The sequence below is a fragment of the Athene cunicularia genome, assembly GCF_003259725.1.
Source record: "Athene cunicularia isolate RWA chromosome 1 unlocalized genomic scaffold, athCun1 chr1_part2, whole genome shotgun sequence".
Classification (NCBI taxonomy): Eukaryota; Metazoa; Chordata; class Aves; order Strigiformes; family Strigidae; genus Athene; species Athene cunicularia.
Genome location: NW_020799092.1, coordinates 54,341,395 through 54,363,786, shown reverse-complemented (window position 1 = coordinate 54,363,786; position 22,392 = coordinate 54,341,395). Strand labels below are relative to the sequence as shown.

Here is a 22,392-nt window from a genome sequence, read left to right as displayed (position 1 = left end):
ATGAAACATCCCACCTGACTGAGCAGACTTTGACTGTATACACCTGTGGCAGCTACACTTCCTCGCTTCAAAATGCACTTTGTTAAGGACTTCCCACTCATCTTTTCCCCAAAAGAAACTGATTAGTTTGAGTTTAGAAAATGGAATATTGATAAACTCCTTTGTTTTTGAAACCATTCTTATTTTATTAGTTTTGATTGCTTGATACTGAGAGATACTCATATGAGCATACATTTGAAGAGAAAGTATTAATTAAAACAGCTATATTAGCAAAGGCTAAGGGTTTTCGTAGTAATGAAACCACTTCCCTGTTTAGAGATGACGAACTGCTTCACCTTCCTTCTGTAAATACAATGACTACTTTTGACTGTGTAAAGTATCTCTCATTTAGAAGAACGTTATAAAGCCATTCTTAGTCTAGTGATTTCAGCACACTTCTTGACTTCACAAAACCAGGTTTTTTTGCTTCTGCAGAGCTGAGGACAGACTATTGGGACTCATATAGTTATATCCATGCAGTGAAGTGCCCTACAGTGCTCTTAAGATCTCAGTAGACTCGAATCAGTGCTTCTACTCCAGGCAGTTGTTATTCTAGGAGCTGGACCTTTTGTATCCAACCACACTTCATGAGGCAGATGGGGGCTACATTCCACAGTGTGGCAGTTTGAGCATCTACCTTAAAACTGCAGTGGTCACCTCTGTTTATGAATCAAACAAACCACAGATTACAGTGACATAAAAATTATTAAATCCCTTCTGTCTTACTCATTCTTTAAAATGAATAAGAGCTATGCTTGGCATTAAAACAAAACCACCTCTATCAAGAAAGTATGTGCAACCTCACATAATCCAAAAAATTTTAGTCATATTGTAGGAAGAATCAAAAGTTTTCAGCATAGTAATTTGCTGAAAACTTGCCTCACTGATTTTCAGTAAGATCTATGGCATAAGAAAACATTATACAGAAAATACCTAAATCAACAACTGTAATACTTCCCTCCAGAGAGGGGACAGAAATGTCATAACAAGTACTTTAATTTTACTCAATGATCTAATTTACAATTACTTCACTGATTTATAGTTTCAACTGGTTTTATTTCTTAATTCTCTTCTTTCTTTTCTACATATATCTTATACCATTCCTTAATATCAGATGACATGAAACCATTCCAGCAAGAACTACCTATGATGGCTATCATGACATGATACTGTGCAAGTGACAGCAGTAGATACAAGATATGCCTTAATTTCTTAAAGCTATAATGAGTATTTTAAGGGTTTTTAACCATTAAAAAACTGATTAAAATGGCACTGATTAATTGACCTTGAAGAGCTATGCAGTTTCAGGTGAGACACACTGGTGGGAGCATGCGGAGCCTGAGGACATCCACCCCACCACTGCTCCCACAAGGCCGCAGGTTGAGCTCAAGGCACTGCACTTTGTATGGAGGGAGGTAAGAGAGATTTCAGCAGTACAAACCAAGCTAGCACAAATTATGGGAAAAAAAAAAAAAACTATCTATGCTCCAGAGCAAGGCTTCTTAGCTTCAAACTTTTTGTGTCTGCCCATGACTGAAAACAGGCTCTTGAGTTTTCGAGCTGTGCAACAACCCACAGCCAGAACAAATGAAGATAATCACCTAGTAATAGAAAAAAAGATTTCCTCTCTGAGAAATACCATGGAATATTTCACCAAAAATCCTATTAGGGTACATAGCGTAAAAATATTCACATGGCCTCCCGTTAGATAATCAGGAGCTTTAGACAGACACACGGTGACAATCAACAGATTTATGGAGAGTGACAGAGCTGCAAGATATAGGAGCTGGCAAGTTTTCCAGGCTTGGCACACCAGATGAGAGGGTTTACCTTTCTAACTGGCGCTCTCCTACAGCAAAGCAACACAGAGTATATTGTACAATTTGGCTAATGCAATAAGCTGACAAATAACTACAGGATCCTAACATGTAAAGAGACTTCCCTTTGCTGTTATCTACTTTCACCATTCCCACGTGTTTGAACAATTTCATTCCTCATTTTTTGTTATCTTACCTTTCATATTAATCTCTACATTATTAAGCATCAATAAGAAAGAACCAGAAACAATGAAATTTGACATAAAAATCTTTTAGCTGACATTAAGGTGTGCCACATTTGTACATTGTTTATTTTCAAGCAACTTTTCATACAGGTGAAATTTAAAAAGAGAGAGCTAAGAGTATACAACCAAATGGTCTGGGCATTACTCTGATGCTTTTTTTCCTTGAAAATTCAAATGATCCCTGCAGGCAACCGACAACTGCTAGATCTGTGGAATGTGCTCTTTGAACTGTACAAAAGCCCTCAGCCTTTCGTGCATTGCTGCAAACAAAAACTGCCAAGTGTAATTATTCCTCAAATTTAATGTTATGGAAGTGTTGCATCATTTTTTTCACAGCTCTGAGAACATCTGTAGAAAAATTAATTTTACAGAAGTATTTCCCCACAGAAATTGTACATTGCATTTATCACCTTTTGTAAACAACTGATACAAGGGAACACCAGTCAAATCTCAAAGAGTGTCACTCTTTCTTTGGTGCTCTTACAATTATGTTTCTATGGAAAGAATCAAAGAAGTAAGTGGAAGGAGTCCTCCCAAGAACAGCTTTTCATCCTTTAGCCTTTTTAAAAGAAAAAAAACCCCACAACTTCTATCAGAAGCACCAAACAGAGCTGAGAGAACAACAGAAGCTTGAAAATTCATAGTTCCCATCCCACTTTTTTTCTTAACCTACACTGCTGTATCTAGTGTTCCTACAAACATCCATTTACTAAAAGGTAACTTGGTAGATATAATAGAAAATACAAGCACAGCAGTCTAGATGATCTTGTATGCATTGTAGTTCTAATAAGAACTGCCTTGTTTTTGAACACAGATGTATTCAACTTGCTGAACTGAAAGCATTTGAACTTTACTTACTGAATACGGACTTTTATTACTGACTTCAGCTATATCTGAGATTTTTAAGCTAAAGACATGGAGGTGAAACCAACTTCCTTTAAATAAAAGTTTCCACATCTGAAATAAATGTTATCCAACCACGAAGACACCCAAATTCAAAACAGTCATTTTTGTTTGGATTGCAGAAGTGCCTTGCTTTAGAGAGCAAGCTGTTCCGTTCCAGTGTAAACTTCATTACAATTCAGACATGAGGTGGAGCACTGTAAACATGCCAACTAACTCCCAAAGCAGACCTAAGCTCCTAGGTCTTGCCCAGGATCCCTCGCCCACACCCACACAGTAAGTTAGCCACAATATCCTGTTTCAAAGAAAGAGGAGGGACCTGCAAACACCCCTATTCAAGGAGACCAAGCTCTGCCTTCTGGACTCTCCTCCTCAGCCTGAGCAGATTCAGTTATAGCCCATGAAAGCCTCTGAAGATTCCAGCTGCTGAACAGTTCAGATGCATGGACCCTCCAAATGAAATCTTTAACTGATACCAAATGAAGGTGAGCCACTGCGTTGAAAAACAAACAAAAAACAAAAAACAAACAAAAAAACCACACACACAAAAAAAAAAAAAAAAACAAAAAACAAAAAACCACCAAACAAAAAAAAACACCAAACAAACCAAAAAAACAACAGATGAAATACAGGATCCAGAAGGAGATAAAGAAAAAGGAGCCTGACTCTAGGTTGATCATGTGGACAGGATGGACCAGATGAAGGTATTTAATACGCTTGCAGCGACTTCAGATTCAGTGAGGGCCAAGAATTAGAATAAACCCCTGTGTCTAGCATCTCCAACTGTGCTGCATCTATAGGGAATCCTCAGTTAGCAGAAGCAATGACATTTTTTTCAAGTATTTAAGGAGGCTAAATACCTGAATCACCTTGCCTGTACCACATCTTTAGCCACACTTAAGTTGCACAGGCAAAAAGACATTCTGAATCATGTCCTCTAGCACAAAGAGCAACAGAATCTGGACCAGAGTAAGTTAAGCACAGTACCTCCAAGCTGCTAAAGGGCTATCCGAAGCAAAGGAAATTAAAAGCCAGTGCCCAGAGAAATGTTCCCACAAGAGACCTGGGGGAACAAAGCCATTTAATTCATGCATTAAGAAAAAAATAAAGAGGATATTCTGCAATGGTGAAAATGAAGATCATATTCTTCTGCTATTCAAGTGTATTTTGTGCTATTGATCACATTGAAGCATTACACAGCATCATGTTCTACTGCTACTTTGTTTTTTTTAATAGCACCATATTGTCGTATTTAGGCAAACACCTTCATTCTGAATGACGACAGAACTGTCGTGCACAGAGGCAAGATGGGATCAAGGCACGGATCACAGACAGGCAGCAGCTCCCCTCTCACTGAGCTCCTGCAGGTGACAGGACATGTTCCCTTCTTAATTGCAGCAAGATACAGCTCCTCAGCAGCAACTTGCAGCTGTGCAAGACGAACGTGCTGCAAGCAAGGAGGCTGGTCAGTGGTGCACTGTGTCACATGCTGAGTTTCTACAGATGCTGTAAAAGAGGTTCCCAAAACTGCAACACTTTAATTTCAGAATTAGAAGAGACAAGAGTAATGCTTCTGTACAGGCAACAACTCACTGAACACCTTGCCATCCATCCCCTGGTTAGTATTCGCCTGTTTGCACCAAACATGGTCATGTCTGCTATTTCAAAAATGGGATATACCTTTTTTCTTTTTCACAAACTGTCTTTGTGGTAAGCAAATCTTGGTCAAGCTTCAGTGTTAACATGGCTTATACAAACACCAAAGAGCAGACCACAGAACTGCCAGTGATGAACATGGCATTAAGAAGGATGTGGTCTCCAAGTTCATATTAAATCAAGCCAATGCAAGCAAAACGTGTAATGGAGAAACTGCAATGAATTTTGAATTAAAGAGTGCAGTGGCAGTGCTTCTTCTTGTTGATCTTTTCAGCAGGACATCAAAAAGCAAAATAAGGAGTATGTTCACGGATTTTTAAAAGCAACAAAACATAAAGGGCACTCATAACATCATAAGTGAGACAACTGCAGTCTGGGAGGCACAAGAGGTAGGCAGTTGCTGCTGCAAAAGACACACAGTTGCTCTTTTCAAAAAGTTACAAAATAAGCTGGAAAACAACAAAGTCTCGCACCAAAGCAGATGCCTGGGAACAGTACAAAATAAAAGCATACTCTCACTTTCTGTAAAAAAAAAAATCATTAATTTCCCTCTGATATTGTTAAGCTTTTTTCAAGGAGAGCAAATGTCAGGATTTACAAGAGCAAAAAGTAGAAAGATTTGCTGAAAATAATCTTAAAATAAGTATGATGATTAATTCAGTTGTTGTGAAGAAAAGCACTTTACCAGTGATTTGCATTAGAGCAGTGATGCCTCATCTTCAAGATGTAACAAGCTTGTTTCTCAATTTCTTAAACATAGTGCTGAGGCCACTCTAGAAACCCAGATGTCACAAAGGTAGAAAGTGTTTACATCTCAAGATGTTTCCATATATTCTTCATGTGGAAAGTGTAAGAAAGGCATGTGGAAAGCAAACATGGGACATATCTGTTCCTCATGAAGGTTTCCCAAACTTATTATAAATTTGCCTAATACCAGTCATTCCTCTCTTGACACAAAAATTTAAAACCTGTGGATCCTCATGGAAGCATTAGTAAAATGCTGTCCTTTTTTTGCACTTCCTAAAACATGACTGATTAGAAGAAACCTGACGGAAAAAATATACACTTGGGTACAGGGTTTTAATGCCAAAATTTAGCCTAAGACACATTTCAAAGCCCAAATGTTAACCCTTGAGGAGGGGAAAAAAGGCTTATGATGGTTTCTCACTTAGAACATTTGTGCTGCAAGTGTCTGTAATTTCCTAACAACACTATTTTCTTTCCGTAAGTAAATAAAAATAAGTTAATGCGTAGCCCGTAGTTTTGCTACTGAACTGGGTAAAGGCTAGTGGGCATAGTTCTGACTGAAGTGAGTTAAGATTTTAATACTGTAAAAGACAAAAAAGAAAAAAAGAATTCCCAACTTTTCTATGAGCTATGATAAAAGAATTCACTAATGGTCTCTGTATTCCAGACACCAAGTCTTGTATCATCTTTCTGAATTTTTCTTAAAGAAATAAGTCAACAAAGCCCTATAAGCTGGCCAAATAAGCAACATACCCCAGCCAGAGGGCACTTAACTATAAAATAAAAGAATGAACAAACCACCAAAGCTAACAGTTTCTGGAAGGGACCCTCCACCTAGAATAGAAAATGGAAACTAGTCACAAATTTAGAAAATGTCTTTAAAAAATCAAATGCCCCATAATGAATCATAGTTCAAAAGGAAATCTCCCCTCCTCTGCTCACTTTTTATCTTATCCTACAAGTCCCTCCCAGTCCAAGTGTATTTCTCTCCTTCAGGCTGTCAAGATTGTCAAGAAGGCGGCCATGCATTTTGCAGAAGAACGGCCAAAGTTGAGAAGATTCATGGATTAAATAGCATTCAAGGTCAGAAAGGACCATTAGATCATCAAGTCTGACTTCCTTAAAAACAATTGTTTCATGTCATGCTTTTTCTGTACTAAAGAGCTCTTTAGAGCACCAGATATTTTCTCTCTGTGAAGGTATGCTGTAATTAAGTCACTTCTCAAACATCTTTTTGATAAGGTAAACAGACTGATCTCCTTAAATATTTCACTGCAAGGCAATTTTCAAGCTCTTAAATCACTTTTGTAATTGTTTCTGGCACCATCTCTAATTTTCCAATAGGTTTTTTCTTTTTAGATGTGGCCACAAGAACCATAAGCTGAAATTCAGTCTGTTTACCAATGCAGTATAAAAAGATAAATTCACATCTTTACTGACATTTGGTTGCCTGTACATCCAGCACGGTTCTTTCTCTGTTGCACAGTGTACTCTGTTTTCTCTCCTCAGAAAAAAAGACCATATGAATGAGATTTTTTTGTGACCAAGCAGTATGCAAGCAAGTTTCAGCAGAATTTGGCAATATCAAGGAAGCTTTACTATCTGGTCATCTTTTTGGAAAGGAGACAGCCAGAAATGTGTTTGAAACCATTTTTCAGTGCAGAGACTGAGCAAAAAGTGTTTTAGATTCTACTTCAACCTTTAACTCACTGGAAGCATGAAAATTAATGGTGGCTTGGTTGAAAGAAACCATAAATGAGAGAACTCCCATTGCCAAAGAAGGGAAGGAGAAGGAAGACTAGGAAAATAAAATCAATGGAGATTACAGAAGAGGAGTTGGATAAATGAATTGTTGGCCAAGATCCTGTGAAAGGTAACTCGAAGAGAGGGAAGAAAGAGTTCAAAGTTCCATAAAGAGGTAACATTTAAGGTGCTGGAGCAAACTAAATAGATTATGAAAAAGAATAAATCACAAATTCTTCAAGGACGTGCAACTTAAGGAGAATACAAATCCATGAACACAGGTATGCAGGAGAGAAAAACTTGACAATACAGGGACAAAGTCAGAAGGGCAAGAACAGAAAGTGAAATATATCTTCCAAAAATTTTGAATCAGTAGCAAGAAAGCATTTTTTACATTCCTTAACAGTAATAGGAAAATTCAAGAAATAGTTATTCAAGATGTTTGTAGAAGATACCAAGACAAATATATTTTGCTTGGTCTTTGATATAAAAGACCAGTACAATCTGATAGCTAAAACTAGCGATAAAAGGGATAAAAATTAAGAGTAGAACATGGCAAACAGGTGAAGAGACACATCAGTAAGTTAACTGCTGTCAGATCAGCTGAGCCTAATCAAGCTCTTATTTAGGATAGGTAAGAACATGATGTTGGCTTGTGCAGTGGAGCCAGTTGAAGAATGCTAAACCCCAATGCCTCTCATGTCTGACTGCACTGAAATTTTGCTAACCTGTCATTTACAGCTACTTAAAACCCAATCAGTGAAATTGCAAGAGTTTAAAATTATTTTTATATTTATTCTTAACTTAGTTCAATCCAGCGATTAAGGTTTCTGCCCCTTATTCCCTGCAAAGGTAGGACATTTAACTGCATTGCAAGGGACTCTAAGAGAATTAATTGAAATTATCCCACAGACATTAGCATTTTTTTCAGAACCTTTAGAGAATGGATGAAGTTCCAGAACAATTAGAAAGGAAAAATCCAGTGCCTGTCTTTAAAAGGTGAAAAAAGAGGAGGTAAGGCATGACAGACTTATCCAACTAGTTTAAGTTCCTGGAATATTCTTTAGAAAAACAAGACCAACAAGTTTGTTTTTTTCTTTTTTACAACAAGAAAATAAATACCTGCCAATATAGTTTTGTCATGAGCAAAATCTGTCAAGCCAATTAAATTTCTCCTTCAATAGAAAACCAGTTTGTGAATGGGAAAGAAGCAGTGGATGACATATAAAAAGAAGTAGATGACTCATGACAAAAAGCTAAGAAAACAATGACTAAATTAAACTATTTTAAGGCAAATAAAAAACGTGTTCAAAAATCTGATGTAGATACTAGTAACAGAAGAAGGATATTATGAATGGGGTGCAACAGGGGTCCAGCCTGCTCCGGTGCACTGGGTGTTTTCTTTCATAACTTGGACAATGAAATGATCATGCATAATGAAACTATTTTCGAAATTCTCAGATGATGCTAAAATTGAGAGAGAGAAAGACAGGAAAACATTGGTCCTTCCTCACTGGGATTTACAAAAAGTAATAGGCAATTACATTTAATTAAAGATGTACACACATGAAAATATATTTTAATAATTTTGAAGAGATATTAAGAACCACAAGTCAGTTCTGAGGCAGCTAAACTCACTATTACAAGAAACCCAGTTTAGAACAGATAATCATTTGTTTGTATGGCATCAACACATAGCAACAATAGCAACACTTAGACCTATGTTTTGAACTATATCCCATTTTCTTCTTAACTGTCTTTCTCCACCACATTCTTCTCAACTCTGCATTAAGTGATATATAACAGAGGGCCACAGACATAGCCTGGAAGATACTCAGTTCTGACCATCCCACCCTTTGAACGCATTGTACTACCAACTGTTGGTGATTCTTGGTCATAACTCCTGGGACAAAGTGAACCAGCATGACCACCAGTATTAGAATACTCATGGCATAGCTGGCAGAATATTTCAGCTTACTGGGATATTATCAGTGAACTTTCTGGGGGCATGTGGCCATGTGGAAGACACCTCATCCCACCTACATAGCTGAATACAGACTGTACATTGCCTGCCTAGTCACAAAGGTTTCAGGTTATCCTCATCCTCAACTCCTCTTCCTGTAGATGCCACTCTTCTACCTCAACTGACAAGCTGATTTTTTTGTTTAGGCAGCATGATCAGTGAGAAGATGCTATCAAGGGGCATGTCAATTCATGCACCTCATATCATGTGGACCATATTCCAGCATGTCACCATGGAAGGGCAGGGCTGCTCTGCTGATATTCTCCCTGTCAGAATGCAGTATCCATGCCATAAGACCATACCAGAGATCATTTAATGCCTTTCCCATGGGGCCACCAGACACGGCCCAGATGGCTGTCATGAGCGCTGCACAAGAGCAGCCTGCAAGAGCAGATACACCTACCATAATTGTGCTGTATTAACAACGCAACATCAATGCTCTATGAGAGGCCCATAAGAAAAATGTGAGTTTGGACTGACGCCTATTTATTTGAGGCAGCACAGAATACATTGAAGGCATGGTGGCAATTTGCTTTTTACTCACTGAGAAGTGTATGTGTTTGGTTAATAAAATAAAAATTGAAAACATACTTTTTAGGAATATACCTACAATTACAGAAGCATAGAAACTTCAAAAAATATGTTATGTAAATACACTCACTGATTATTTTAGGCCAAGCACATCAGAAGACAAGAATAAATACATAAATTGATTAAATTTTGAAAAAATAAGCAACTGAAACCCAAATACACAATATTTATCATTCCTTATCATTGAGGTGAAGTATCAGCAAAACTGCAAAATGGAACTAAATGGCTTCGTATTGTCTAGCATATTGAATTAAATACGCTCTTTACCTTTTAAGACGAAATTGTTTCCTTGCATTTTCATGATCTGATTCTATTCTGAACATCTATTTGATCTTCCTTACCAAATCATACAGAACAAAAAGAAGAAGAAAAAAAATTTCCCAACATACTGGCTGTCAAGGTATTAAAAACTACTGCTTCTGGATTTCATATCCAGCTGTTTCCTAGACACCCTCCATTGTTCTCTCCATCTTTGATGTATACCTATTGTGGTCAAGTTAATGCTGCTATTGAACCCCAGAATTCTGCATTTCTCAAATGCAGCCTGAACACTTCATCTATAGGGTTTTTTGCATTTAATTTCCTAGGTTCCTTTTAGGGTAAAAAAAAAAAAAAAAGGGAAAAAGTCCTTAAGGCAATATAAGCACTTAATCCAACTCAAATACTAAAGAGGACATAACCTTTTAAATCATCTTAAATATTTACGATGCCATAAGCTCTTAAACTTCCTGGAATACTTAAGTCTTCCTTAAAACCTCACAGTACTCGAAGTCCCTAGAGCAACATAAGCACCTAAACTGCTTCAAATCCTTCCAAAGGACACAACCTTTAAACCAACATTCAGGGTCTAATTTTTAGAAATATTTTTGTTTCTTCAGACACAATTCTGCCTGGTTTTGTCCACAAAACAGGTAGCTATTTAAATCCTATTCACATGCTTCCCTTGACAGAATATTTTCATCTGATGAAAGACATATGCATGGAAAAGACCTAGAGCACCCTGCCACACTGGGAAAATCAATGCAAGTAATGGAAAGGATTTCCTTGGTTCTAAACTTAGCCAGCATTCAGCTTCACAGAACAAGTAACAGAAATGAAAAATATTCAGCACCTTGTTTATACCTTTAAGTAACGTCTGACAATCAGACCAATCATAACATTCCCCCATCAACTTATGGCAGCAATCAAGAAATTACAAAATTGACATCTGCAACAACAGCAGTAAACATGATCTCTGGGTGGGAACCCCGTAGTAAGTATTAAGAATAGAGTCAGTATAGAAGCCACATTTAAGAAGTTCTCAGCTAACATGTACACAACCACACACTACTTCAGGACTTTAATTATTCTGGATGGTGTCGCCCACCAGTTAATTTGGTAACCTGATTTACCTTTTCAACAATTGTGTGGTGCACTTAAGTCACTCTGTTTCCTTCCTCCAAAAGCCTTTCAGATAGGTCTGGAATTAGCAGAAAAAACTTTTCACAGTAAAGCAATCTTACACACACAAATTTGAGAGGCAAAGGTCCTTCTTCCAGAATTTCCTAGTTCAGGCTTCCAGTGTTTCCTCTAGCCTAGGAAGGGAATTGTCCATATTCTACTCTAAAGGTTATCTCATTTTTGATTCCAAGAGTGAGTGGAGCATTAAGTGAAACATTAGTGCCATAGATGCTCTCAAGCAATTGAGAAAAATCACAAATACTCAGAGTTTTTTTTAATTCTAAAATTCACATGACAGGTAGTAAATGGCAGGTCAGGGTCATGTTGCTTGTCCTTAGGAAGTAAATAAAGTTAAAGCTGTCCATCTTCAGAGCACACTTAAAAACTCAGATTTGCCAGACTTCTGCATGACAAGTCACTGAAAATATATGCATCTGCAATTTTTTAAAAAAATTTTACATTAATCATAAGCCATGTCAATGAAAGTGCTGTATCCATCAATGAATAAGATACTTGAAATATACAGGTCAACATTAAAAAATGTACTGTTATGCTAATGTTTCAACATATTGAAGACTGACTGTTTGGGAGCACTCCTACAGCTATATGGTAATGGCTGAAGAGTTTTGAGGAGTTTGTGTTTATGGTGAGCCTGCTGAGCAGTTATGACATTGTGCAAAACACTATAAAGTCCATTTTATCATTTTTTCCATCTTCTCTGTACCTTTACTGTCTTAATAACAAAATCAGTTGATGTTCAAATGTTTGATTACCTCACCCTGTAATGAGTGGCCTAATACCGCTGAAAGTTAACAGGCATATCATACCCAATGTCTTCCCGTCATTCAACTGGTCTCAAACTTTTTTTTTCCCTAAATTGATACCAGCTCTTCTTTTTGTCCTCTTCCCTTGGTCCCTTTTATATAAATTTACAAACTGCCTATTTCCTTACATCACATGATACTCAGTTTCACCTATGAGCAAAAAAGGTACAGAATTTTCTCCTGAGTCAGTATGACTATTTTAAAAATAATGAAAAAATGTGTCATTTTAAATTATTTAACAGCAAGCTACAGTAGACAAAAATGTTGTCTTTGGAGTAATTCCTAAACACAGTATTTGGATTTTTACCTCTGGCACTTCAGAAGTATCATCTTACCATTTCACAGTATGCTACCAAAGTAACTAACTATCTATTGACTCAGTCTCAAGAGCACACGAACAAGTAAGTCATTAACTCAGTGCCATACATAGTGTCATGGAAACAGGGTATTGGCTGATGGGCCAAAATCAAAGGCTTTGATAACTAAGAGCTCATAAATCATGGTTAGGTGTCCAATGAAGAACTACAGATGCCAGCACACAGCAACCTCATTTACAAACACCAACTAGGTTAGAAAATCACTAGAAATGTGCACAAGATTAGAAACCTGGGCACAAAGCAGTGAGTATCTATTTAGAAAAGCTGACTAAATGCTTTATCTTTCAAGTAATAAGTAGAGTAGTAGGTACTACGACAAATACCCTGTCCAATGAATTACTTCATCAATACAGCTATCAGCACTACTCTGTACTACATGCCATACTAAATACAGCATAATATACGCACACTTGTGTGCATGTGCACACTCGCCTGTGCATATACATACATACACACATACCCCACAATTTATTAAAATACAGAAATGATAGCAGATTATGATGAAAAGATACTCAGCTTTTGGCTTTCAGTATTAGCTTCCATTTTTTTTCCTAACTACTGATAAACAAGCAATAACTTTTGCTTCATTTATCATATAACTATAGAAAAGGGAGGTGAAAAGGACAACCCTCCATAAGTCTTCCAGTTCTCCTCTAAGCTATCTGTTTAACATTTCCCTTAGAAATATGAATAGAGAAGGTAAAATCAAAAATTCCAAACATCATCACCCTTTAAATGACAGTTTTAACGGAAACAGACTAGATAAAAACAACTCCTGCTTTGGTAGTTTTAAACATACAAAACAAAAATAGCTCACTGGTCATAAAACTACATGTGAATATCTGAAAACATTTTAAATCCAGAAGACAACTCTACAGTTACAGACCCTAATCTACTATGTGAGCAAGAAATGGAAACATTACATTACTCGCAGATAAGAAAGGGTTTTTTTAAACAGATTTTTTCATGACAAGGATGCCTGTGACCTTATTTAACTAACAAAAGATCTACTGTAGGAAATAGTGGAGCCTAACAAGAATGACCTTGTACAGCAGAACAGCTGGAGCCAAGCACTTTACATCCATGTGCTTCAAGATACTTTTTTGTGCTACTTTTGGTCCATTTTTGGAGTATTTGCCCATGTTTAGCTTCATCATCAGGAAGGTTCAAAGGGAAGCTAGTTTATTCGGACACTTCTGGTGCAGTCCTGAATTGAACTAAAATACTAATAGAGATATTACCAAAACCTATTAATACTAAGATGATAACCATTTTCTCTTCTAGGTATAAGACCACATTATTTTTGTTTTGTAAAGTAGTTTGTAAAGATTTATTTTCCTGTGGCTAATTTATATCTTTTATCTCTTCAGACAACTGAGTATTTCCAGCCATATGCAGCGATGCAGCTTCATAAGCCAACTCCAGTACAGGAGCAACTCATCTGCAGATAATGAAGAGCTTTGGAATTTAGCTGTAGGGCTTCAAACCAAATTTCTCCAAAGACACAGGAGGTCTCAACTTCAAAATACCCAAAGGCTTCTATTTCATCGCGAATTTTAGAGGACTTTACAGTAATGTATGCATGTTAGGGGATTTAGAATGATAAACTTCAACATGCATGCACTAAAGTATTGCAAAATCAATTAAAATTCATCTAGAAAAATCTGATCAGTCACTGATTTTTGCAGTTAAAAAAACCAGAAGTACATCTTTTACTACCATGTAGCTGGGGATTGCTCACGTGAGACTGCACACTTTCAGATCCGGAGTGCATCTCCCCCATGTTCAACATTTTCATCAGAAACAAGAACTGAGAGATATTGACCTCTTGGGGGAAGGTTGATGACCTTGATTCTGCTCTCAATAACTGTCTCAGAAATCATTTATCATATCTTTCAAAAATACAGGTATAAGATGCACCCTGAGAATCAAAATACCATTTAGCTGTTCCACTGAAGAGCTCTTTCTCCCGAGCTCTTTCTCCCTAGAAGACCTGATGACAGACCATTTTTCCCCTGAGCAAAGATACCAGCTAAAACTGCGATTCTTTCTCTGTCAGAGTAAAATTAGGGGAAGGAGGTGGAGAGAAAGGGGATCAAATTTTAGTTTTATTCCACTGATGCTGCTGCCTGTCACTAAAAGATGAAGGGCTGAAATCCCATCAGTCTGGATTTGCAGATCTGAGGACGAAGAATTAGTATTTTTCTGTTTTTGCAGAAAACTCCTTGATCTATGGCTCCATTACTGAATGTTAACAGCTGCAGTTTAAATTACAAATGAGGTTCTATTAGCATAACCCATACTTGGTTTATATTTAAAAATATGATTTTAGCCAAAATTGTGTCAGTTGAGAACCTACATGTTTTCATTTGTTGCTACAGATAATGTAGAGAAGGAATTTTATATTTCACTACTGCAAAATGTGAGGTCTAGAATAGCAAAAACATTAAAGAATACTTTTAAGATACTGCTGCTATCTCCTTCAGCAAAAGGGACAACAGGTGAAAGAATGGTCTTCAGCAATGATGTAGAAAATGTGGTCATAAACAGGGAGCAGTGTTCATGGGGAAAAAAAACAAGTGTCTTTTACAGTTGTCTCCCTAAATTAACTTTCTAAATAAAATTATTTTTAAAGCCCTAAATTGCATTGTGGAATAACTGTTTAATTAGCTTTGGTTTCCATCATGGATGTTTTCATCAAAATACACTACACAACAGATGGTTTCTGCTCTTATACTTTGCAGCTACAGTGTTTTTGCAACTACTGTCTTGCCCTTGAAAAGCTGTTTGTGTTTAATGTATCACATACCAATGGTTTTAACACATATAAATATGCTGGTTTTCTGACATATACATATATCAGTGTATCAAAACTCATGAAATTGTTACTCTAAATGGCCATATTCCAACTGCACTGCATTTGCACAGTGTTATCTTCTGCAATATTACACAGCGCTTCAAACTGTACAATAGTGATGACAGTATTCATTCCAGGTATCTGAAGTTAACTCTTCTCACATAAAGCAGTCAAAAACATCATCTTCATCACAGAGCATTGTCAAAGTCTGGGTGTGATCCCCACACGGATCAAGGGATGGCAGGTAACTCAATGGCAGAATCCAAAGGGACCCAGCTGCCCAAGCCAACTATTACTGCAAGGAGCCAGACATCTTGGGATGATTTTGGTGTTAGAATGCTTATGCTGGAATTACTGTTTGCCTGTACCAAGTCAATCCATTTCTCTATGCCTTAACACCTCTGTGTCAAGAATATTGATCAGGATACATATGACTAAAGCTTCCCGAATTACCTGTGCAGCAAAGGCGTGTTAACCAACATACAGCAAAAATGCTATGGTATTTCTGTATTCAGACCACCTAATGACTGAAGTAGCCTTAGCAGTACTTCACATGGGGTTAGGGTGATACTTAATTCATTAATGTTTTCTATAAAGATCTTTGACATCCTCAGATGAAATGCAGTGTATTATTACTACTATTATACATGTCATGACATATGTCCTAAAGGATCTCACCATGCTTTGTTAACTGTATACAAGAAACCCTTCATTACCATTCAAATGCTCCTACGTCTGAAGCACAGCACTGCAGCTGTTTACCAACAGACAGTAATCTTATAAAAATATTTACTGATCTTATATGAAGAATATTGTCTTCCATTACAAATGCATGTTTCATACCATTTCCAATTCCTAAACAGCTCAATGCCAGGGAACTGCAACTGCATGCAGGGCGACACCAAAGTCTATAAAATCATCATTTCAGTGAAAGACATCTGCTTAGCTGGCATCCTTTTAACATCCTTATTTAGTCTATCACCCATCTTTCATCCCCTTATACCACAGGAAAAATACCTCAAATCAAACTAATACAACTCCGTCTCTCACAAGGTAGAAAATGAAGAAAATTGACAGGCAGAATGGGCATAAGGTCCAATTAATCGATGCTCTCAACCAAGTAATTCAGGAATCTAAACATCCCAAATCCACTGGAGACAAAACAGCTTACACAGGCTGAAGAAATTAAGACATGCTGGTAAAAAAGTCTTCCTTCCTCTCTTGCCTGTTTTGCAACTTGAGACGAGATGCACAGCAACTCAGTTTTAGAAAAAACATCAATACATGTTTATACTTTCTAAAAATGCCTGCAACAATCAAAATATCTTTTCCTTTTTCTCTGTTTGAAACTTCAGGTTGCCTTTAAAATTTGAGTCAGGTCAACACTGTGATGGGAACTCAATTGTTTACCTGCATGGAACAGGACTGACCCATGGGCAATTTTCTATTATTAAAAAAAAAAATTTGCTCGTTTAGATGACTGTGCCATGGCCAATATTTACGCTGTTAATTTTGCTGCAGTCATTAATGACTTTCCTTAACAGATACTCCTCAGGTTTCTATATTCAGGTTCATTCACTGGACCCAGATAGTCTCAGCCTGTTGGATCTACTCAGTCTGAACGCTGTAACAGGGTCAGGACAAAATGTCAATCATAAAATAAAATTTATAGTTCAATACAAATACACACAGTTCTTCACTACTCAAACATCCTCTGTGTAGCAGCATCTTGGCTTAACTGCCCTTTTCATTTTCACAGAACTAGGGTCTTTTTTGGTGGATTTTTGTGATAATGCATAAAAATGCCATTCAAAACTAAACATTCTTGAAGTAGCAGAAGGATAGGAGTATTACAAATCCAACTCAAATAAAGCCAGTCAATTGTGAAGAAAATCAAGCCTATAAAACTTCTATCAACCACATAAAGAGCCAGCATGTGAACTTCAGTGAAGTTCTGAGTAATTACCAGTGAGAATCTTGGCCAGCAAGTACTGATAAGGCAAGTGTTTCTAAGAGAAATATTTTGTTCATGTTTACAGCACATGGTTTGCTGACACAGAGATAGAAACATTGGTGGATGTAATTTTGTGCAAATATATACAAAGAGAAAATACCTGAAAATTATTAACATGAGATTGCTTCCCTTCTCTACATACTTTCTTTAGGCCAATTTGCAAGTAATCTTTAAAAATTAAAAAAAATACATCTCTTCCTCAGGTTCAATGTAGATTTCAGAAGTCAGGTATTCTCTGTAATTTTACACAATTATACATGCACTCTGGTACTATGCAATACTTAACTAAATGTACCACATTTTTAATAACAATGAAAAGATGGAAACAAAGTGAAAGATACATCCTAGATACAAAAATTAATATTCAAACAAAATTAAAACTGCAAAAAAAATGTGATATACCACAATGAGGTTAATCAGTCAGCTGTACGTGGAAGCACAGAAATAGTGCTTACCATAAGAAATCATGTGCATTTTTCTTACAAAGCAACAATACTGAGACCATCTTTGAAGCACACTCTGCTTTTGTTCATAGTTTCATTACAGTGACGATAAAAACACATAAGAAGTAAGTCTAGGTAAGTCTCGCCATCCAAGGTAATAATTCAAATATAAGGCAATTAGCCACAAAAAGACATCTAATAATAAGTTACACTACAATTTGTCATACACCTGTATTTTAACTAAAAAGCAAATAGAAACATCGTACATTCCTTCTAATGCCTTTTAGACCTGTTCAATTATTCCATGGCAAGAAAGTGCTCCCTACAAACAGTCTGTATCCATGAACACGGGAACTAAGGAAGGTGGTATGTTATCATCCCATGTTAGGTGATGTAGTTGCCATTACTCAAATATAGACAGAAGTTTAAATTACTAAAGAAATCTACAATACTTCAACACAAATGGAAAACAGCATTTCATCACAATCTCATTTAATAGAACACATTATCAATATTAGTTGACAGTAGAGCAAACTTTTTCAAACTGGAAAGTCACCCAATTATTTGCTTTTAAAAATTAGAGGAAAATGCATTTTCGTCTGTTATATTGGCACCAGATTTTTTCAGCCTTTTATTGCAAGCTATACTAAAGCAACAATGCTAGAATCTCACGATACATCATTATTACTATCTTACTAGAAATTAAGTAATGACATAGAGTTAAAACATTTGTATTTCTCAACCTAGAGACAAAATACAGTAAGAAAATCTCAAAAAATCTGTATTTCATAGTTAATATTAAAGTGGCATTTGAAGAGCATTTTTGAATGGTTAGATAATAAGTCTAAGCAATATGGAAAATGTCATTTAAATAAGCTTGTATGTATCGCCATAACCACAAAGAAATACTTTTAAAAATAATTTTGTTTACTCATGTGAAAGCAGGATGTTTTTGTCAGTGTCAGCAGTAATACTCCTGCCTCTTAAGTCTCACGTTATGTCAGATGAGATGGAATTTATCTGCCTTAATATTTAATATACAAGTTAGATGTCTAAATTTGTGCCAGTTACCTTAGACTTCTTTTATTGTCAGTGACAAGAAACAGGCATCTCCAAAGATGAATGATCTCATCTTAAGACAAACATAAAAAGAGGCTATGGGAATCCTCCCCTGAAGCCTCCATCTCACTTCACTAACTAAAGAAGCCTATAGTGACCAATTCAGATTTGTAACACCTATGTTTTTAGATGGCTAATGTCAGGGGTAATTAATCCAACTCTTGTTATCCTTCTCAAAGAGTGCATGGGAAAAGTACGCGTAAGATGCAGAAAAACAGAATTCTCAACAAGCATAAAAATCAAACTACACTGTCCCAGAAAAATTTAAAAAAAAAAACACAACCTTTTGTGAAAATAACAGGGGATCTGTACATTTGAAACGTCATACAGTGTTTGATCTCCAAGTCAGGACAGACTCAATCATTTCTATGAGCTTAAGAACATACAGAGAATAATTTCTCAATGTGCTGACAAAGTTATATGCCTCTTCTGATTATGAGTAAGCAGCAATTTTCAAAAGCTTATAATTCAATGCAATAAGGATAGATGTTCAGAGGCATGGCAAAAGGCACATCTTATAACCCATAAAAGCTTCACTCTCAAATTTCAAGTCCTTGCTCAAAAGCAAAGCAGATAGTTCCTAGACCTTTTTTTAGAACTTTTTTTTTTTCCATTTTCAGAAATGATGTACCCATCTCATGGAAGCTTTTGTAAGGACTTTCAGCCTATAGCAAAACTGTGGACAGAAAATGTCTGCCAAACCAATAGAAGTTGAAATTCAAGAAAACTGACATTTGAAGCTAGAGTTCCCAGTTCCAAATTATTTCAAAGCACAAGGAAGCCCCTGAATCTCACATCTGTAAAAGATGGAAGACTATATTGTGAAATCTCACTGTACATTTGCCCAGTTTTTACATGTTTATATTGGCATCCACTTGAATTATGGACTGTACCATAATAGCCATTTGCAAGTACCTGAAAGCAGAGCTTATAATGAAATTGTTAGGCCACTTTATAGCTCTCATCGACCTCTGACAAGACGTCAAGAAGACAGCTATTTCTGTTATGGATTAATGGATCTCTCCTCCAAGGCTCTGTCCCTAGTTTTGTCTACGTTTTTTTTTTCCCCAAACACAAAATGATACTAAAACTGTATCTTCCTTTCCATGGATCAAGTGAAAAAGACAGTCATTTTAAACATCTAAAATCCCCATCATGTGACTGTCCACATCACGTGAATTATGGTGCCAATTCATAGCTAAAAAATATTTTCACAGACTTCAATGTGATTTTCGTTTATATTCACAAGTCTTTAAATATAATTTAACACATCTTAGAAAGCTCGCAACTTCTGCCATCTCTTATCTTTAGCCAAAACTTAAGTAAAAGCCTAAACTGAATAGCTAAATACATCAAAATAGGAAATTTAAAAAAAAAAAAAAAAAAAAAGAAAATTCAAGTATCACAAAATAAAATAGCAGAATCTTGTCTGATTTTGCTTACCTATAAATATTGCCAGAATCATAAAATAACTGAGGTAGGAAGGGACCTCAGGGAGATCATTTAGTCTAAACCTCTGCTCAAGCAGGTTCAGACGTAGCAGGCTGCTTGTCAACATGTACCACTGGGATTTGAGTATCTCTATGGATGGAGACTCTACACCCTCTTTGGGCAATCTGCTCCAGAGTTCACCATCCTCAAGGTACAGAAGTTTTTTATATTATGTTTAAATGGAATTTGCTGTGTATTCAACTTGCACCCATTGCCTCTCATCCTGTCACAGGGCACCAATGAGAAAAGTCTGGTTCTGTCTTCTTTACACCCTCCCATCAGGTATTTAATGTGAGAATGTAATGTTATTCAGTATCTTACTGTTTAGGAGAGGCAAGGATCTTGTGCCTAAATTAGTCCAACTGCTAATCATACGGTATCACCCAACCTACACATCATGCTTGGTGCTACAGAAAATCGGGCTAGCATTTTTGAGATTCAGAAATAATATATGTATGTATGAATTATACAGTATCATGCCTACACTATAAATTACTATAAGACACCTGCTTACTTGCTAGTCATTTGTGACCATTTCCTGATTTTGGAGATCTGAATTTTAATTTACAATTGATACACAAGACCCTGCACTACCACAGTATGAAATGCACAGAACAGTAGTTCCCCCTTAGATAATAAGTAAGGGTGCCTCACTCAAGTTTTTTCACTCTTACAAATGGCAAAGCACTAAAAATATCTGTAAGGTCTGAGACTATAGTTCACCAAGCAATTTAAGCTGCAGAAACTAGCACAGCTGCCAAAAGAAGTGATCATGCATTCCCCCACACTTTTGGCTGCTAATTCCCACCCCCATCACCCTTTGTACCAGTCACGGCCCTTGCACAGCCATATGGGAGAAGGCTGTGATAAAACCAGCCGAAAACAAAACTGTAGAAATAATTTGTTATTTTCAGCCAGATCCATTCTCTAAATTTATGAACAGCTACACAAGCTAAGGGAGAACAACAATATGGGGAGGGGAGAAGCTGGCACTGCTTACACAGACATGCCAGGTTAAAGTGTTCATTGATCACTTGGGCTAGAGCTAGGCAGTCAACAGAGAGACACAACCTACTCAAAGAGTAATACTGAATTCCCTAGGTATTACTTTTAAGGATAAGCTGCATCAGCCTCTGGAGATGACTGCTTCTCTCCTGAGGGTAAGCAGAATCTAGGATGACTAACTGATATCTAGCTGCATAGTTTCTATGTATCTAACTCAGATCTAGATGACTAGAAAAGGATTAAAAAAAACCCAAAAAACTTTGTGACTCTTACAGCACTTCACTTCCATTAATAACTGTCATTTGAAAAAAAAATAAAATTGCAGTATCGCTTACCACCACATACACATAGAAGGAGTGCGTGTTTTCTGTATGCTCCACAAATTTTTCCTAAACTATACTTTATAAGCAATACATTTCAGTTACGTGGTACTGTACTCCTCCCACAGAACATTTAAGTCCACAGCAGAAACAGCCACAGTTCAGTTATAAATCACTTACATTTCTTCGGAGTCACTTAGTCACCTTGCTGTGTTGCTGAAGGGATAGTCTTTTCCTTTTTGCTCAAAATGGTCCTCCTTCCAGAAGTGTCTGTCACCTCTATGGCAGATAAGGACAAATGGTCCTTAACTTTCACTTGAAATTTTCTAAGGGTAAGAAGGGAAAGGAACACAGTAAGTGCAAGCATCCATAGCATGTTTTATAGCAAGGTATGACCATCACCTCTTCAAAACACATTTCAGGACCATTCTTTCATACATGTACTGCATATCTTGGAAGAAATCCCACGTGTTTTACATCTCTTTCTTTGTATGAAATATGTAAAGTAGTCACGACTACTAAAGTCACCTACTCCACTCCTGAGATTCATAATAACAAGATTATATTACTTTAAAAAGTTTAAGTGCACAAATTAAACTATAATTACCTATTATTATTTATTTTGCACCACCAAGAAATTTTGAATACTTTTGTCAGGGTTCAAGCAAGCAAGCAGTTTGCTGTACACAGGTTCACCAGAAACCATCTTGGCTACCCAGTCTGAATCTTCTGTTAAAC

The 22,392-nt window shown here is 36.7% G+C and overlaps 1 protein-coding gene across 1 annotated transcript in view; it reads right to left on the bottom strand.

Annotated features, from left to right (window-relative positions):
- FOXP2 (forkhead box P2) overlaps positions 1-21,975 on the bottom strand; it is a 373,136-nt gene extending 351,161 nt beyond the window's left edge. Inside the window, exon 1 of the mRNA XM_026868109.1 lies at positions 21,835-21,975. The gene's annotated coding sequence lies outside the window, so the exon portion shown is untranslated. The remainder of the gene's footprint in view (positions 1-21,834) is intronic.
- Between the last annotated feature and the right edge of the window lie 417 nt (positions 21,976-22,392).